This window comes from Dipteris shenzhenensis, chromosome 1 (assembly GCF_047967505.1).
Source record: "Dipteris shenzhenensis isolate YYH24624 ecotype China chromosome 1, Dip_SZ_1.0, whole genome shotgun sequence".
NCBI lineage: Eukaryota > Viridiplantae > Streptophyta > Polypodiopsida > Gleicheniales > Dipteridaceae > Dipteris > Dipteris shenzhenensis.
In genome coordinates, this window is record NC_141596.1 from 1,901,619 (window position 1) to 1,919,443 (window position 17,825).

The following is a 17,825-nucleotide window of genomic DNA, read 5'->3' on the forward strand; positions in this document are numbered from 1 at the left end:
TCATCAAATTGATTGGCATGCCTGTATGACCTTTCTGTGTGTGTGTGGGAGAGAGATCTTTTTTTTTTTTTTTTGGTTATACATCCTTTGAGAGTGTGGAATAAAAGTGTGTGGTACAATTATTCATGCAATCATCTATGTGTCTAAGTGAAAGCGTGTGAGTGCACGTGACCTAGTAGCTAAGTAGGGACTAACTATATGCTTTTTTTGCTAGGATTTTCATAGGGCAGCTAGAACTCATCATCACTTCTGAGCTCTAGGTAAAATCGATTGATGCTACCTATATGTGCGAAGACGTACATATGCAAGTGAGTGCTCGTGATACAATCTAATCCTAACTAAGGAAGACTTGGTTTCCCAAATCTTCGTTTTTGTCGGGGATGGCTCGCGTGTTGATGTAGTAGCGCTTCAGTCGGCTCCCCTTTATTGTTGTGTTGAATTGGACTCCATCTAGTGTTTCAAGTAGCACAGCTCCGATGGGATTCATCTTTCGTACTCGGTAGGGTCCTTGACCTAGATACTTCAGTTTTCCCTTGTGTACTTTGGCATTGTATAATAGGACTAAGTCGCCTTCCTTGATGTCTTTAGCTTTCAGATTCCTGTCAAACCATGCCTTTCTTCGACGTTTTTCTGTTGTCATGGCATGATAAGCGACTAGTCTTGTCTCTGTATGCTTTTCCAACTGACAGAGCCTTTCTTTCAAGGACTCATGATCACCCATGCGTTCCTGTACACTGCGATGCGTAGACTTGGTATTACAAATTCGAGTGGGACCACGGCTTCAAGGCCGTACACCAATTGAAAAGGTGTGTTCCCTGTACTAACCTTGAATGTGGTTCTGTATGCCCATAAGGCTGCATTCAGTTTCTCTGCCCAATCAGAACACTGTGGTTCTACTACCTTGGTGAGGATATTGCATATGATTTTGTTTGTGGATTCTGCTAGTCCATTCCCTTGGGGGTAGTAGGGTGTGCTTTTTCTATGGATGACCATGAAGCCAGACAAGAGTTCTTGGATTACCTCATTGACAAAATGTGTGCCTCTATCCGACACAATTTCAAGGGGGCATCCGAATCGGGTGATCACATGTTCGTATAAGAATCTTGCTATGCTTTTGGCATCTGCCTTTCTGACTGCTTTAGCTTTAGCCCATTTTGTAAAGTAATCAGTGGCCACAATGATGTAGCATGCCTGTGTTCCTTTTGCTGCTGGATGTATGGGACCCACATAGTAAATCCCCCATTTTTCAAATGCTTGTTGTGCAACAACTGTTGTTAGGGGATTGAAGTCTTTGTGTTGTGGTTTAATAGTCCGTTGGCATACATCACAACCTTTTACATATTCATAGGCATCTGCCCACAGTGTTGGCCACCAATAGCCTGCGAGGAGAACTTTTCTTGCTGTGGCTTCCCCTTGGAAGTGTCCTCCTGCAATCCCTTCATGGACTTCACTCAAGATTGGTAGGATCACATGAGGCATTACACATCTTCTTAATATCTGGTCCTTGCCCATCTTGTACAGTTGTCCTGCAATGAGTTGATAGGGTGCAGCTTTTAGAATCAATTTTCTGGCATCTACTACTTTCATGTCAGGGGGTGGTCTTCCTGCCATCAAGTACCCAATGATATCTCCACACCATTCTAGAACAGCATCTATTTGAAATAGTGTGGCATCTGGTAAGTCGTCTTCTACTCCAGTGGCTTCTTCTCCTGTCTTGACTCGAGACATGTGATCGGCAATGTAGTGTTGGGCACCTTTGCGGACCACGATTTTGAAGTTGAATTCTTGCAACAAGAGGAGCCATCTGGTTATTCTTCCTGTGGTACATGGACGGTTATATGTGTAGCTTAGGACCTCGAGTCGTGTTCCGGTGCGAGACGTAGGCTTAAGTGTGGTAAGCAAACAAAGTGCAAGCATGTGTAAAAGGCACATAAACCATCTTTGTTGAGGTAATGAAGGCTTTCGCCTTCATTGGGAGTTGTAGGGTTTAGGAGGAGTTTAAGGGTTCAGAAGGAGGTTCCAGGGTTCAGAAGGAGGTTCCAGGTTTTAGAAAGAGTTCCAAGGTTTAGAAGGAGGTTCCAGGGTTTAGAAAGAGTTCCAGGGTTTAGAAGGAGGTTCCAAGGTTTAGAAGGAGTCCAGGGTTAGAAGGAGGATCCAAGGTTCAGAGTAGAGTACATGGTGGAGAACTCGTCTCCCTCGTAGATCATGGAGTTTAAGGGTTTAGGAAAGCATAGGAGTGGGAGAGGAAGAAGGTGTAAGAGCATGGGTGAAAGAAGTGAGAGGAGGAAGGAGGAGGAGGGAAGAGGAGGATGGAGGGGGAGGAGGGAGGAGGAGGAGAAGGAGGAAGGAGGAGGAGAGAGGAGGAGAGAGAGAGGGTGGGTTGCAGGGTTGGAGGAGAGGGGAGAAGGGTTGCAAGGTTAGGACATGCTTTTGGACGTGCAGTGCAAGGAAGCATGGACACTTGAGACAAATGCTTGGAATACCAAAGTAGACTCAACACAATGCCCCAAAGAGTGTGGGCTTCATTCCATTATGGGGTATTTATACAAGTTGGAGAGCTTCTCTCTTTGCATGTAACACAAAGTCGTATCACAAAGTTGTAACACATTCTCTCTCTACATGTAGAAGTTGTAACACAAATTTGTAACACAAAGTTGTTACACAAAGTTGTTACACAAAGTTGTAACACAAAGTTGTGTCACAAAGTCGTAACACATTCTCTCTCTTCATGTAGAAGTTGTAACACAAACTTGTAACACAAAGTCGTAACACAAAGTTGTGTCTAGAAGTTGTAACATAGCCCACATGCAGCCATTGCTGCACCCCTGTACTCAGCCTCTGTGCTCGACAAGGCAACTGTAGGCTCTTTCTTGCTGCTCGAAGTGACTGCAGCACTCCCAAAGGAGAACATATATTTGTTGAGATATCGAGCTTCACTCGTGATATGCCAGGGTGACCGTTGTGCATTTATGTCACCGACTTGTTAGCTACAGATGCGGTTGGTACACCGCCCATAAATAATAGCTGGATGACAGCTATCCTTATGTACTCTAGTTTGTGGCTTAGTTAGTATGCCACCTTAGTTAGCTGAGTTTAATTTGAGACCCACATATAGGGTTCTTCTATTTCTTTGTACGAGAGTTCTTTTGGCTTTCACAACTAAGAAGAGGAAAACTGTTTTCAGCCTCCACCTTTGTGTGTATTCCCCCATTGTGTATGTGAGAAAGCCGCAAGTGAGACTCCTTCCCTCTCTCCCACTATCTTCACATGGTATCAAAGCCTGGTTCATTGGTAAGGAGCTCAAGAAAGCAAACCAAGTTCGTGGTGTCCTGGTAAGAGGACCAGTGTTGCTTTCCTTTTTCGAGTTTGGGAGCAAATCTCTACAGGTAGCACAGCCGGAAAGTGCAAGAGTGCATTGTCTCAGATTGAGACGCCCTTCGCAGTGTGGCGAGAGGGCAGTATATGCTGTGGGAGTCTGCAAAGCCCTTGGTGACTTTATTTTTTTGATTCGAGGCCATTTCGGGGCCCGTTTTGGAGGCGGAAGTTCTCCGCAAGCACTGAGAAAAAGGCCATGTTTTTGCTGTGCGACCACTACTCTATAGGTCGTTGAAAAGTTGCCACAGAAATTGCATCGTATGCCTATGCGCAGAGATATTGGGAGTTGCAGAATCATCCTTATTGCCTGTTGATGCAAAATCATCACTAGGAAGTGACTGTGTGGTCAAATACCACTTTCGTCAGTTTTGCAAATTTGCCCTTGTGAGGCAGAAGCTGTGTTTTTTGCAGTGACAGAATATTTTACAGTGTTCTGTAATGGCATCTGATTCTCTTTCACATATTGTCACTGAAAAGCTTCACAAGAACAACTTCCAAGCATGGAAGTTTAGAATGACGAATTTCCTTATGGGAAAAGGCTATTGGGAGTTCATTACAGGAAATGAAGAAGAACCAGTTCTTCCTAATGTTCCCAATCAACAAGAAATGCAAGCATTTAAAGGATGGCATGAGAGAGCCAAAAAAGTTATGTACTGGCTCTCTATCAATATTTCAGATTCTATGATTATGCATATTCAGGATGCAAGTATGCCAAAGGAGGCATGGGATACTTTGGCAAAAATGTACAACACAAATACACAAGCCAGGAAAATGCAGCTCAAGCAGGAGTTGCATAATGTGCAGAGAGAAAATATGAGCATCAATGACTACCACATGAAGGTGAAGAAAATTGCAGATGCACTTGCTTCCATTGGGTTGCCAGTGGAAGATGATGATTTAGTTTCTGTGACCTTGAATGGTCTAGGAAAGGATTATGCATAGTTCCGGACATCCATTGCCGTCCATGAAAAATTTCCTAATTTTGAGGAGTTGTTTGCTCTTCTAATTTCTGAAGAGCAGAGAAATGGTGGTGCATCTTCTTCAGGAGGAATTTCAAAAGAAACTATCTTCTACTCAAATACTGCAAGAGGTAGAGGCAGAGGTAGAGCAGGCCGATCTGGACGCCATGGTAGAAATCAGAATATGCAGCAAACTCAAGAAAACCAATCCTATGTCCACTAATATTTTGTGATTGCTATTGTGAATTTTGTGTAGCATTACCATTTTGTGCATCTACATCATCAATCACATTTACTGGTCTATACGAGCTGCTCATCTCATAAAAAACAACATCTCTGCTCACTGTAAACTTACGAGTAGAAGGGTTATAGCATCTATACCCTTTCTGCTATAGAGAGTAACCAATAAAGATGCACTTATAAGCTTTTGGATCCAACTTGGACCTCAACTCATCTGGCACATGAACGTAGTGTAAAGAATGAGGGAGAGAGATAGGAGACTCAAGTTCAGCTTTCTTCACAACACACAAAAGAGAGAGGACACAAGGTTGGAGGGTGAAGCCTTTCTTCACTTTTGCACACAACAACGATACAATAGAAGAGGGAAATACCCTACATGTCAAAACCTACAATACGTGGTTCATATGTGAACCCAAACCAAAAACATACGTGGTAGTCTAACTACACCACGAGTACAACTAACATAGGCGGTGACATAAATGATAGTCATCCAGGAGATATATCGGGGGTAGAGCTTGATATCTCAACACTCCCCCTCAAGCTCAAATCCATCTCACGTACACCAAGCAAGCTCCTAAATCTGCGAAGCTTCTCGGTACCCAATGCCTTCGTAAAAATATCAGCCACCTGCTCCTCAGTGCTGACATAGACAAGATCAATCTCACCAGCTAGAACCTTCTCTCTCACAAAGTGATAATGCACCTCAATGTGCTTCGTTCTAGCATGATAAACTGGGTTATTAGCAAGCATGATGCTGCTAATGTTGTCACAATGAATGACAACTGCTGCATGAACTGACTGTCCCATATCTCCAAGTAGCTTCCGTAACCAAGCTACCTCACATGCAGCCATTGCTGCACCCCTGTACTCAGCCTCTGTGCTCGACAAGGCAACTGTTGGCTGCTTCTTGCTGCTCCAACTGATGGCACCACTCCCAAGGGAAAACATAAAACCACTAGTAGATCTCCTGTCTGAGACACTACCAGCCCAGTCAGCATCTGTGTATCCATGTACCTGTAATGCACACCCAGCTTCATAAAACAGTCCATAATGCAATGTGGACTTCACATACCGCAGTATGCGCCTAGCCGCATCCAAATGTGGCTTCCTCGGTGCCTGCATAAACTGACTCACCAGCCCCACAGCATAGCTCAAATCTGGTCTGGTTATAGTCATGTAAATCAAGCTACCTACTATGCGCCTGTACATAGTAATATCTTCAAGAAGCTCACCTGACTCTGCATTGAGCTTCACATTCTGCTCCAATGGAACAGAGATAGGCTTACAGCCTGTCATCCCATATTTGGACAGCATGTCCAAACCGTATTGCCTTTGCAACAGCCATATCAATTACTGCTCTCACGGTTGCCATCCTTGCAACTGGGCTGAAAGTTTCCTCATAGTCAATTCCATATGTCTGTGCAAAACCTTTGGCAACCAATCTTGCCTTGTACCTGCTAACAGACCCATCAGCATTGTGCTTTACTTTGTACACCCACTTGCAGCCAATAGCCTTCTTATCATGAGGCAAAGGCATCAAATCCCAAGTGTGGTTTGCATCCAAGGCAGCCATCTCTTCATCCATAGCTGCTTCCCAATTTTTATGCCCTGCTGCATCCTCAAAACATGTGGGCTCTGGCTCCTCTAGAACCTTGACCATATAAGCATAGTGATGTGCTGTATACCCATCATATCTCAGCCTGTCAACTGGATACTTAATACGAGTGGACCTCCGTACAACTGGATCAGTTGCAGGCGTCTTTAAATCATGCCTGCTTTTCCTTGCACCAGGTGTAACAACAGAAGGAATCCCAAGTTCCTCATCAAGGCTCATTTCAGAGCCGCTTGACTCTCCATCAACATGAGAACTACCAGCAGACACATCAAATACTGGAGCATGGTCCACTTTTTCTTTTCCCTTATGTGATACCTGCACAACACTATCAGGACTCCCATGTGACGATTCACTAGATCTCAATCTCCCTGTCCATGCATTAGATCCACTAGTAGAGGACTCTCTGGGTCCACTCAAGGCTTGAGATTGCTGCTCTGCATTTATTGCAGCATTCCCATTTCCTGCATCTGCATCTCCTACCATAACAGTTGGTGCATACCAGCTGCTCATTTCATCAAAAACAACATCTCTGCTCACTTGCATTTTGCGGGTGGAAGGGTTATAACAGCGATACCCTTTCTGGTGCTGAGCATATCCAATAAAGATGCATTTTTCTGCCTTTGGATCCAGCTTTGTTCTCTTCTCATCAGGAACATGAACATAAGCTATGCAACCAAATACCTTCAAGTGAGAAATATCTGGTTTTTGGCCTGTATACATTTCTTCAGGCGTCATGCCATGGACAGCTGCAGTGGGGGTTCTGTTCATAATATAAACAGCAGTTGCTACTGCTTCAGCCCAAAAATAATCAGGCATGTTTTTCTCATTTAGGATCGCCCGTCCTACTTCTGCAATATGCCTGTTCTTCCTTTCTGCAACCCCATTCTGCTGAGGGGTAGACCTGCATGAGTACTTCCTTTGAATTCCCTGTTCTTTCAGATATTCACAAAATTCTTCTGAAAAGTACTCTCCCCCTCCATTGTTGGAATACTGAAAGGAAAGAGTAGAGTGGACACAAAATCAGAATACTTTCATATAGAATGAAGAAGAAAGAGGTCCTTAAGTAGGCACCTCATACAAGGTCACTGACATCACTGATGACCTCAAAGCTCCACAATCATCTCCTCAATCTACTCCTAGATTCACTCAATCATCCTATGTGGCTTTTCCACCACCTAACTGTGCTTGTGGGCACCTAACTGTGCCTCTAGCACTCACACATAGAAACATAAGGTGTGCCTGAGGCATACACCTTGAGATATCCCAACAAACCCCCCCTCAAGGAGATGCCTCAGGCTATGTCAAGGATACATCTAGTCTCATAGTTTCTCATGCCATCTCATGGTGGTCAAGGATAAATCTATGGCTAGGTTCTCATGCTAGCAAGGGTTTCCTTGGGTGTAAGGTAAACAGAAAGGGATACAAACAGACCTTCCGATGGTTATCTCTCCTACATGTACATGCACACAATGTCTGTAGGAGGTACCATGGAACAAACATACACATGGCCTACATCATAAGGTGACCAGAGGTGTTCACAAAACACAACACACAATAATTTATTTTCATTCATTTTGGAGGACTATCCAGGCTGAGTACCTTGACATAAAAAGAGTGATCTGGAGCATACATAGAGATAATTTAAAATGCATAATCTTCAAAGGATGCCTCATCTTGTGGAGGCTCATCAACTGAAAGTAGATTTGCATTTTCTGTCTTTGAAGTTGCTTCCTTTTTGGCAACCATTGTTTTGGCAATCTTCAACAAGGAAGTCAGATTGGCATTTTCATCCTTTGTAGCATAACAAGACATTGCTTTATGTTTTGGCTTTTCACATATTTTGCATAAGCAAGCCATGAGAGGGTCTAACCCAGATATTGGGCAATGTCTTCTCTCTTACAGGGCTTAGAATAACAATTGAAATGCTTCAAAATATAAGCATTTAATGTAGCAAAGTCTTGTGACCAAATTTCAAACAATGATGCTTCTTCTTACATGCTTCATAGAAGTGGGTGAAATAAACACTTTCCAATCAAAACCAGGTCTAGCAAGTCAAAACAAAACTGAAGCAACACTTGTAGTGAAGTTATTGAAAACTTCAAAAGACCAGAAATGCTAGAGTAGCATTTTATGTAGCATCATCTTCAAAACTTGTCCAAAACTGTCAAAAATGAAAAGCTGAACTTGGAGGGCTTGTAGCTCACTCTTCAAAGCAAAGAAAAGAGGGCTTTCTGAAGCAAAAGAAAGCTCATATACCAGAGAAGGTCCAGCACAGAGGTTGGACGAAATGGTGCGCACTTTTGCCCGGGAGAGTTGCTACAGGCTGAAACTGAGTTTTGACGATTTCTCCCTTGTTACTGAACCAAATGACTTGAAAAATGGCTCAAAATCTTCGTCTTGAGGTCGCCCATCTACTCCTAAGAGGGCTCAGGCAATGGCGGAGCAGGCAGGGAGTATTGAGCAACAGAAGAAATTCACTATTTGGAGAATGGCAGCCACCACAGACGTTTTTTCTTCAATTGCTTGTAGGTGGAAGTTCGCCCATACTAGAGGAGTTTCCAGCTCAGAGGGTTTGGGCAATGGTCGTTTGTAGATGGAGAACCAAGCTCTCAAAGATTTTGGGAAGAAAGAGGAAAATGGAGAAGAAGAAGATGAAGAAGAAGATGATGATGTGGCAGAAATGGGCTCAAGGGGGATCAAATGGCTCTGATACCATGTTGGAATACTGAAAGGAAAGAGTAGAGTGGACACAAAATCAGAATACTTTCATATAGAATGAAGAAGAAAGAGGTCCTTAAGTAGGCACCTCATACAAGGTCACTGACATCACTGATGACCTCAAAGCTCCACAATCATCTCCTCAATCTACTCCTAGATTCACTCAATCATCCTATGTGGCTTTTCCACCACCTAACTGTGCTTGTGGGCACCTAACTGTGCCTCTAGCACTCACACATAGAAACATAAGGTGTGCCTGAGGCATACACCTTGAGATATCCCAACATCCATCAGATCTTAGCACTTTAATATGCACACCTTTCTCTTTTTCAACCATGGCCTTAAAAGCCTTGAAATGGCTGAACACTTCACTTTTGTGCTTCATAAAATAAATCCACACCTTCCTTGTGTAGTCATCAATAAACGTCACATAATAATGGCATCCACCAATAGAAGCAGCTTTGGTTGTCCAAACATCTGAATGGATCACTTCCAAAGGTCTTCTGCTCACCTTAGCATTTTTAGGAAATGCATGTCTGGCCTGCTTACCCATTTGGCATGCTTCACATACCTTTTGCATTCCCTCAACTCTGAATTTAGGCAAACCTGCAACAATGTTAGAGGGGACCTTGTTGCTGAGGTTAAGGACTCTGCCATCGAATCTTCTTGGGAAGAGATTTGACGGGGGGTCTCGTTGTTGAGGCTGGAATTTTTTGCTATCTTGCATACATGTTGGATGCGATTGCACCTGTATCATTGAGCTTGTAGATAAGTTTGTATGCAAGTCTGATATTTTTGCATAAAGACCGTATTAGATAATTTGGGAAAAACCCCATTCCCAGAATGGCAGTTTTGGAAGAAATTGTAGCTCCCCTCAATGAAAAAACAGGAGAAATATGTGAAAATAGACTAGATAGCCATTCATGAAGTGTGAAATATCAACTACATTCTCAAATAATAAATAGAATATAAGTGTCTAAACTATGTTATCATCAAAAAAATAATAAACTTTGAAACCCATTTGAGTTAGATTCATCTCGTGAGCCATAGTGATGTTCAAAAACTCCTTCATAATTCTGGAATTTCCATTGATATTGAGACTCGCTTTTGTTGTGAGCATTCTCATTTGAAAATCTCCAAAACACCGTTTAAAAAATGTAGAGTGTAATTAATAACCATGAGTATTGCAATGAAAACGCATAGGCTCTTTAACTTAGTAAGATATGTAGTTGATGGAAAATCAAGATATGTAGTTGAGGAGAATGAATGCAAGATATGTAGTTGATGGAAAATCAATGGGCAATGACAAGCATTTGATGTAATTTAGGTGGCAATGACAATCATTTATTATGCACTTTCAATTTTTGGACTGACTATCATTATTGTAAAACGATAACTTTACATGTCATGTTGATTACTCATTGCAAAGTAAAAAAGTACACTTTAGGATGGAAACATAACAACTTGTTGATACACCATTGAAATCCCTGAAATAAATCATGATTCCAAAGAAACTCTCAACCACTAGCGGAGAATGGCAGTAGGATAATGGCAAAAGTGCCAATGCACATGTGAGTTTAGGATTCCTTGTGCATGTTTTTAGGTCATGATATGAGATTGGCACCACTACCATTCTCCATAGAGATCGGCACAATTCCATATGATCTCTGCACATGGGAGTTTAGGCTTCTCAATGACATTTCTTAGGGCCTAATAAGAGATTGGCACCACTGCCATTCTTCACTTGTACAAATGTTTACCCTACTATTCTAGGAGGGGTATTCCAGTGATCATAGGAGAGTGGTGTCCGATTCCAATCCACATGTGAGTTTGACGATCTCAGAGATTGACACAATTCCATATGATCTCTACACAACGGAGATAGTGATCACTACATAAAAGAATGCACATGTGAGTTTAGGATTCCTTGTGCACCACTGCCATTCTCCACTGGTGGCATTCTATAATGGCAAAACTGCCAATCCACATGAGTTTATGATTCCTTGTGCTTGTTTTCAGGTCATGGTATGAGATTGGCACCACTACCATTCTCCACTGTTGCCATTCTCCACAGAGATTAACACAATTCCATATGATCTCTACACAGCGGAGATAGTGACCACTACATAGAAGAATGCACATGTGAGTTTAGGCTTCTCAATGCCATTTCTTAGGGCCTAATAAGATATTGGCACCACTACCATTCTCTTGTATAAATGTTTACCCTACTATTCTAGGAGGGGTATTCCAATGATCATAGGCGAGTGGTGTTCGATTCCAATCCACATGTGAGTCTAATGATCTCAGTATCATTATGTAGGTGCCACCATGAGTTTGGCATCACTGCCATTCTCCACTAGTGGTTGTCTAGACAAACTAAACTTATAGATTGACATTCCAAGGCCTAATAAGAGATTGACACAATTCCATATGATCTCTACACAGCAGAGATAGTGATCACTACATAGAAGAATGAGCATGTGAGTTTAGGCTTGTCAATGCCATTTCTTAGGGCCTAATAAGAGATTGGCACCACTGCCATTCTCCACTTGTACAAATGTTCACCCTACTATTCTAGGAGGGGTATTCCAATGATCATAGGAGAGTGGTGTCCGATTCCAATCCACATGTGAGTTTGATGAACTCAGAGATTGACACAATTCCATATGATCTCTACACAGCGGAGACAGTGATCTCTACATAGAAGAATGCACATGTGAGTTTAGGATTCCTTGTGCATGTTTGCAGGTCATGTTATGAGATTGGCACCACTACCATTCTCCACTGGTGGCATTCTCCACAGAGATTGACACAATTCCATATGATCCCTACACAGCGGAGACAGTGATCGCTACATAGAAGAATGAGCATGTGAGTTTAGGCTTCTCAATGCCATTTCCAATTCCCTATTCGGGAAAAAACCCAATTCCCAGAATGGCACTTTTGGAAGAAATTGTAGCTCCCCTCAATGAAAAAACAGGAGAAATATGTGAAAATAGACTAGATAGCCATTCATAAAGTGTGAAATATCAACTACATTCTCAAATAATAAATAGAATATTAGTGTCTAAACTACGTTATCATCAAAAAAATAATAAACTTTGAAACCCATTTGAGTTAGATTCATCTCGTGAGCCATAGTGATGTTCAAAAACACCTTCATAATAGCGAGTCTCTGGAATTTCCATTGATATTGAGACTCGCTTTTGTTGTGAGCATTCTCATTTGAAAATCTCCAAAATACCGTTTCAAAAATGTAGAGTGTAATTAATAACCATGAGTATTGCAATGAAAATGCACAGGCTCTTTAACTTAGTAAGATATGCAGTTGATGGAAAATCAAGATATGTAGTTGAGGAGAATGAATGCAAGATATGTAGTTGATGGAAAATCAATGGGCAATGACAAGCATTTGATGTAATTTAGGTAGCAATGACAATCATTTATTGTGCACTTTCAATGTTTGGACTGACTAGCATTAAAAACAATAACTTTACATGTCATGTTGATTACTCATTGCAAAGTAAAAAAGTACACTTTAGGATGAAAACATAACTTGTTGATACACCATTGAAATCCCTGAAATAAATCATGATTGCAAAGAAACTCTCAATTTCTAGCCCCAAAGAGAATGGCACCGGAAAGAATGGCACGAGAGACACTCCTTCTAAATACATTATGAATGTAGTTATGAACATGTTTGCATATTATTCACACACAACAATTACGCACCAATTTACATAGTTGGCAAGAAAGTAGTAATTCCCATAAGTAATGATTGTATAAAGATATACAATGTTGTTATTTAAAACTCATAGTCTGCAAATAGCTCCTCTCCTGCATGTATATCATCTATGGATTCAATACAAATGTGACCATATTCTGCAATATCTATGTTCATCATGGGGTCATACCAAGGTGGAACATCAGGGGAAAATACATAACAAACATTTGGCTTTACATTGGTATTTCTATTACTGTTAATAAATCCTGCCACATTGCCATATTGAACATCACCAACAATATGCACCATATCCTTCATAGGGACAGTAGGGTCCTCTTGGATCGAGTACTTCTTTAGCCTTGGATGAACTCTACATAATTCCTTCCAGTCACTGTAGGAGTACTTGTCACCTCCATAATGGAGAATAGTAGTCCCTCTCTTGATGGAGCCATGCACAAACAAGCCAGCTCCTGTAATGGTTGACTCATGCACCTCGAAAGCCACATTTTTTATCCAGAACACTTCGTTGATAGGGACAGGTAACTTTGGTGGTCCAAATGGATCTCGTTCTGGTATGTACCTACTCAAGCTTGATTTGAACGTATATCTATCTACATCACAAAAGACAAATTCAATTAGCTACAACAACAGTTATATATATTGAGATAAAATCAAAAAACACTTTGACATATGTACCTTCATGAAAAATACGCATTCTGTAGTCGGGTTATGTAGCCCTTAGCAATGTATTTCTTGATATAGCGACCTTTGTACCCTAGGTCTATAGCCAATTGAGAAACTTGCATAGCATTCATGCTAGAGAGTTGCGGAGCGTTCCTTAAAAGTCTTATTTGGGATGCATTGAGTTTAGGCACCTGGCCATCACCACCATGGGTTGCCCTACCATCTATATCCCTCTCTCTTAGTTGATCTGCAAGAGGAAGATTTCTTGTTTTATATTCCATTCTTGACCATGCATGATTTTCCTCCCTCCATTCATCAATTACTTTCTGGACAAGGTTGAAATCCTTATGCCCCTCCATCACAGGTAATTGTCCATACCGATTTGTCTCAATCATGCTGCGCACATCTTTAGTCTCATCGAGTTGTAGTAAGTACGGCATCAACTCTCTCAGTAGAATATTATCATCCTTGTCTTGTACATCAAACGTTGAAGGAAATATGCAATTTGATGGAGGGCTAATGCAAGCCTTGTATGGGGAGTCATCAACAAGGATTGTCCTTCTAGCATCACATCCAAATGCCTTTGAGATTTTTGCTAAGGGTTTGAACATTGCCTCAACACCAACCTTGTCAGGCCTATTTATCCTTGTCTTACTGTAAGTGTAGCATCCTTGCTGAGACCATATAACAAAGAAAGGGAGGCTCTCATTTGCATAATTTTGCAGCTTTCCTACCATATCAAGTACGTTATGCTCCATCGCAGTTGACCAGATACCTACATTAAATCTTTGTAGCAAGATTTTAAGAAATTCTATGCACCCAGGACGAACAACCATATAACTATTTTTGCCATGCATAATAGACGGATGTATTGGAGACTTGAATAGGCAGCGACTTAATAACAAGCCATTCAAGTCTAATATGATTGTTAATCGTGGCATATCCAAAGAAATTGTATGTGGATATAGATCCAAATTCTCCTTGAAGTTGCTGGCTTCTGACTCATCCAAATTGTCAGGTGCTATGATTTCATGCATGTTTGCAACAACAATAAGATTATCTAGTTTTGTCCCCAATGTTGAGATAGTACGTTCATCCATGTTCTCTTCTAAGAGTATAGGATTCGTGATATTCCTTGCAATTTTCTCCATTTTTGGGGTTATGTTTTCTTCTATACCTCCTGCATCCATCGCGTAATTGATAGTCCCCATAACTGGGAGGCAGTCAATAGAGCGAGCGATAAAAAGCGAGCGAGCCCAAAAAAGCGAGCGACAATTAGTTGAAGTGGTTGGAAAATCAAGCAAGCAAAGAAAGAATCTAAGTTTTTTATAAAATAATTGCTTGAAGTACAAAGTATTCAAAAAGGTGGTTGTGTCACAAAATTTATATTCTGATGCACACAAGTTTTTTAGATGGTGCAAAAAGGCATGATATTCATCTAAATCATGCCTTGTCATTTGATTTGATATGTAACATTATGCCATTTATATTTGATAATCAAAAGATGCAGGGATGTAAAAAACTCATCTTTTGGGCCAAAACAATCAAATGTTGACATCTTGCCAAAATATAGGGATGTGAAAATGTCCTCTTTTGGGCCAAAACAGGGAGCGCGTTAACGCGCTCCCTGTTTTGGCCCAAAAGAGGACATTTTCACATCCCTGTATCTTTTGATTTACAAGTCCAAACGGGGTCATGTTACATATCAAATCAAATGGCAAGGCGTACTTTAGACGATTATCATGTCTTTGTGCACCATCTAGTAAAATTTAATGCACCAAAAAATGAATTTGTGGCCAATTTGCTGCATTGGTAAGATTAGTGGGAGGTAAGAATAAATCATTAGGGAAGGATATTTTTGCAATAACAAAGAAACATGGGTTTTGTTCCAAGAGTGAACAGAGTTAAAAAACCTAAGCATTTACATATGCATGGAATCTAGACTAATCCATGCAAGGAGTCCTTGGAAAGATGATCTCAATTACTCTAGTGGAAAGAGAGAACTTGATTGCAGTAGGGTTTGTCTTTGATACAAACAATGACTTGGAAGTTAAACATACAAACTGTCTCATGGATGATGTGAAATTAGTGTTAATGGCTTTAAAGTTATATGCATGTTTAACCTTCTGGCATTGAGGGAACATATGCACTTTTGAATAAGTTATTATTTTTTGCTACTAAAATGGGGGATTTATAAATCTTTTATTGTTTTTTATCGCTCGCTTTTTTTGGCTTGCTCGCTTTTTGTCGCTCGCTTTTTGGTAATCCTCCATAACTGGTGGTATGTTGTCCTCTACATTTGATGTCTCCACATCCTTCCATGCATCATTGGTCCCTGTGGAAGTTGAGGAATATAGAAATATTTTGATTCTTTAGAGTGTATTCAACAATGTCGAAGCACAAAAGCATATGAAACTAATAAATAACAATAAAGTATGAACATTATCCATCGTCGTTCACTGATTCCATTGTATTTTTGGGGAATGGCAAAAGTGCCAATCTCTCTAAAGGTCAATTGAGAATGCAAATAGTGCAACCTTTCTCTCTGAACTCATAGAGAGAATGGCAATAGTGCCATTCTTCTCTTGGGGTGGTGCTAGTGCCATTTTACATATAAGGTTATGGAGAATGCCACTAGTGCCTTTCTCTATACCCTCATTGGGAGGGGAGAATACTACTAGTGCCTCCCCCCATGTCCCAAAAGAAATTTACAATGCATGATCTGAAAGCATAGATACTGTATTACTTTGGTCCAATAGATTTGTAGAAAGCACCCAAATCAAAACTTTGGTAGCATAGTTAATATTATACAATTTTTAATCTCTGTAATGCTTTCAACTAACATAGATTCAAGAAAGGAACATAACAGTATTACCATTTCTACATAACCACAAAGAGAGAATGGCACTAGTGCCATTCTCCATATGAGGTCGCATAAAATGTTAATAGTACCTCTTACGTATAACCCGACATAGGGAGAATGACACTAGTACCATTCCCCATGTCATTATGTCACACAATTTTATCATACCTAATGTTTAATATCTTTAATATGATGAGAGTATGTGCAATCGAGAAAATCCATAAAAGTCATATTATTTTGAAACTGAATACACAAGGCATAAATGAGTAGCTAAAGACCTTGCTCCAAATCTTCCAATGTAATCTTTGGGATAGCTTCAAGATCTGCTTCAGTTAAAGGTCGCAAGTCTTCAATGTGATGCTCACCCTCTTTAATTCCTTCATCGATAGGTGAATCAGCTCTATGTGTCTCAAGAGGCCTCTCAATGCTAGACCAAATCTTAATATGGTGATTATTTGATGCATGTGCCACACACATAGCCTCGACCTCTGTCACTTGTTGGGATGTCTTCACCAGCGAGATCACTTTTCTTTTGCTTGACAATGCTTGTAATGCCACACATCCATTAGTAAAGACGTCAACAACAACTTCATGTTTCCTACTACAATAGCACCTGATGCACTCCTTGTGGGGGTTAAAGGTCACTGTGCCTTAACCCCAGTTATGTACAATACTCAAACACATATATAAATGAATGAAAAAGAAGATTAGGGTGGTTCTGCACCCACCAAAACTTGTGTGGCTCTCTGTCTCTCTCTCTCGCTCTCTCTCCCTCTTCCGTTCTTGCTTCCGTTGAGAGCACTCTCAACTGGTATCAGAGCCCGGGTGATCTAGCTGAGTGTGCGTGAATGCTTGAAGCTTAGCAGCTCTGTGGGAGGAAGGAGAAGCTCTGTGGGAAGCTTTGTGGGTGACTTTACTTGCATCCGAGTGTGCAGAGACCTTGGAGGAACCTTTGGAAAAGTCACTTTGGCTTTGCGAAGTGGTTTTGAGAGCCTGTTAAGAGCTTTCAAAGAAAAAGTCGTTTTTTGAGCTTTTCCCTGTTCCATTCGATGACAGAGACTCCGTATTGACTTGTAGAGGCAACTATTGCTTGCTTTTGGTGTCCACATCACTTCAAGAGCTTGGAAACACCTTCATTCTTGAATCTGGGATCATTTCATTGGATTTCTGACTCACTGTGTCAGTTCCTGCGTTTTTTGCCCGGGTGTTGGAACTCAAGTTTGGAGCAACCATTTGCAGATCTGTCAGTTCCGGTGGACTCAGGAGGTCCTAAAACTTCTATGTTCTCATCATTCGCACTCCGGTGGAGTTTACAGATAGCTCTGTTTCCAAAAACGTTTTTCAGTCTGTGTGTTGGACCCAGTGATTGAGGCCATGGTTTCCAAAACCGTCTGTCCCATTGCGTTCCGGATGCCCAAAAACCCCTACCTATCAGTTCTTGCGTGATTCGGTGGAGGATTTTCAGAGTTATAAATCTCTGTGTATTCCATTTCGTCTCTCTGTTATGCATTTTTCATACTAAGGTTTTGAAACCTTAGATTTATGCCACATGGCAGTGGATAAGTGTTGACTCCCATTTCTCACTCATCGGTTGGGATTTTGGAGTTCTGGCAGAAGAGAGATATTTGCAGATTTTCTTGCTGAGTC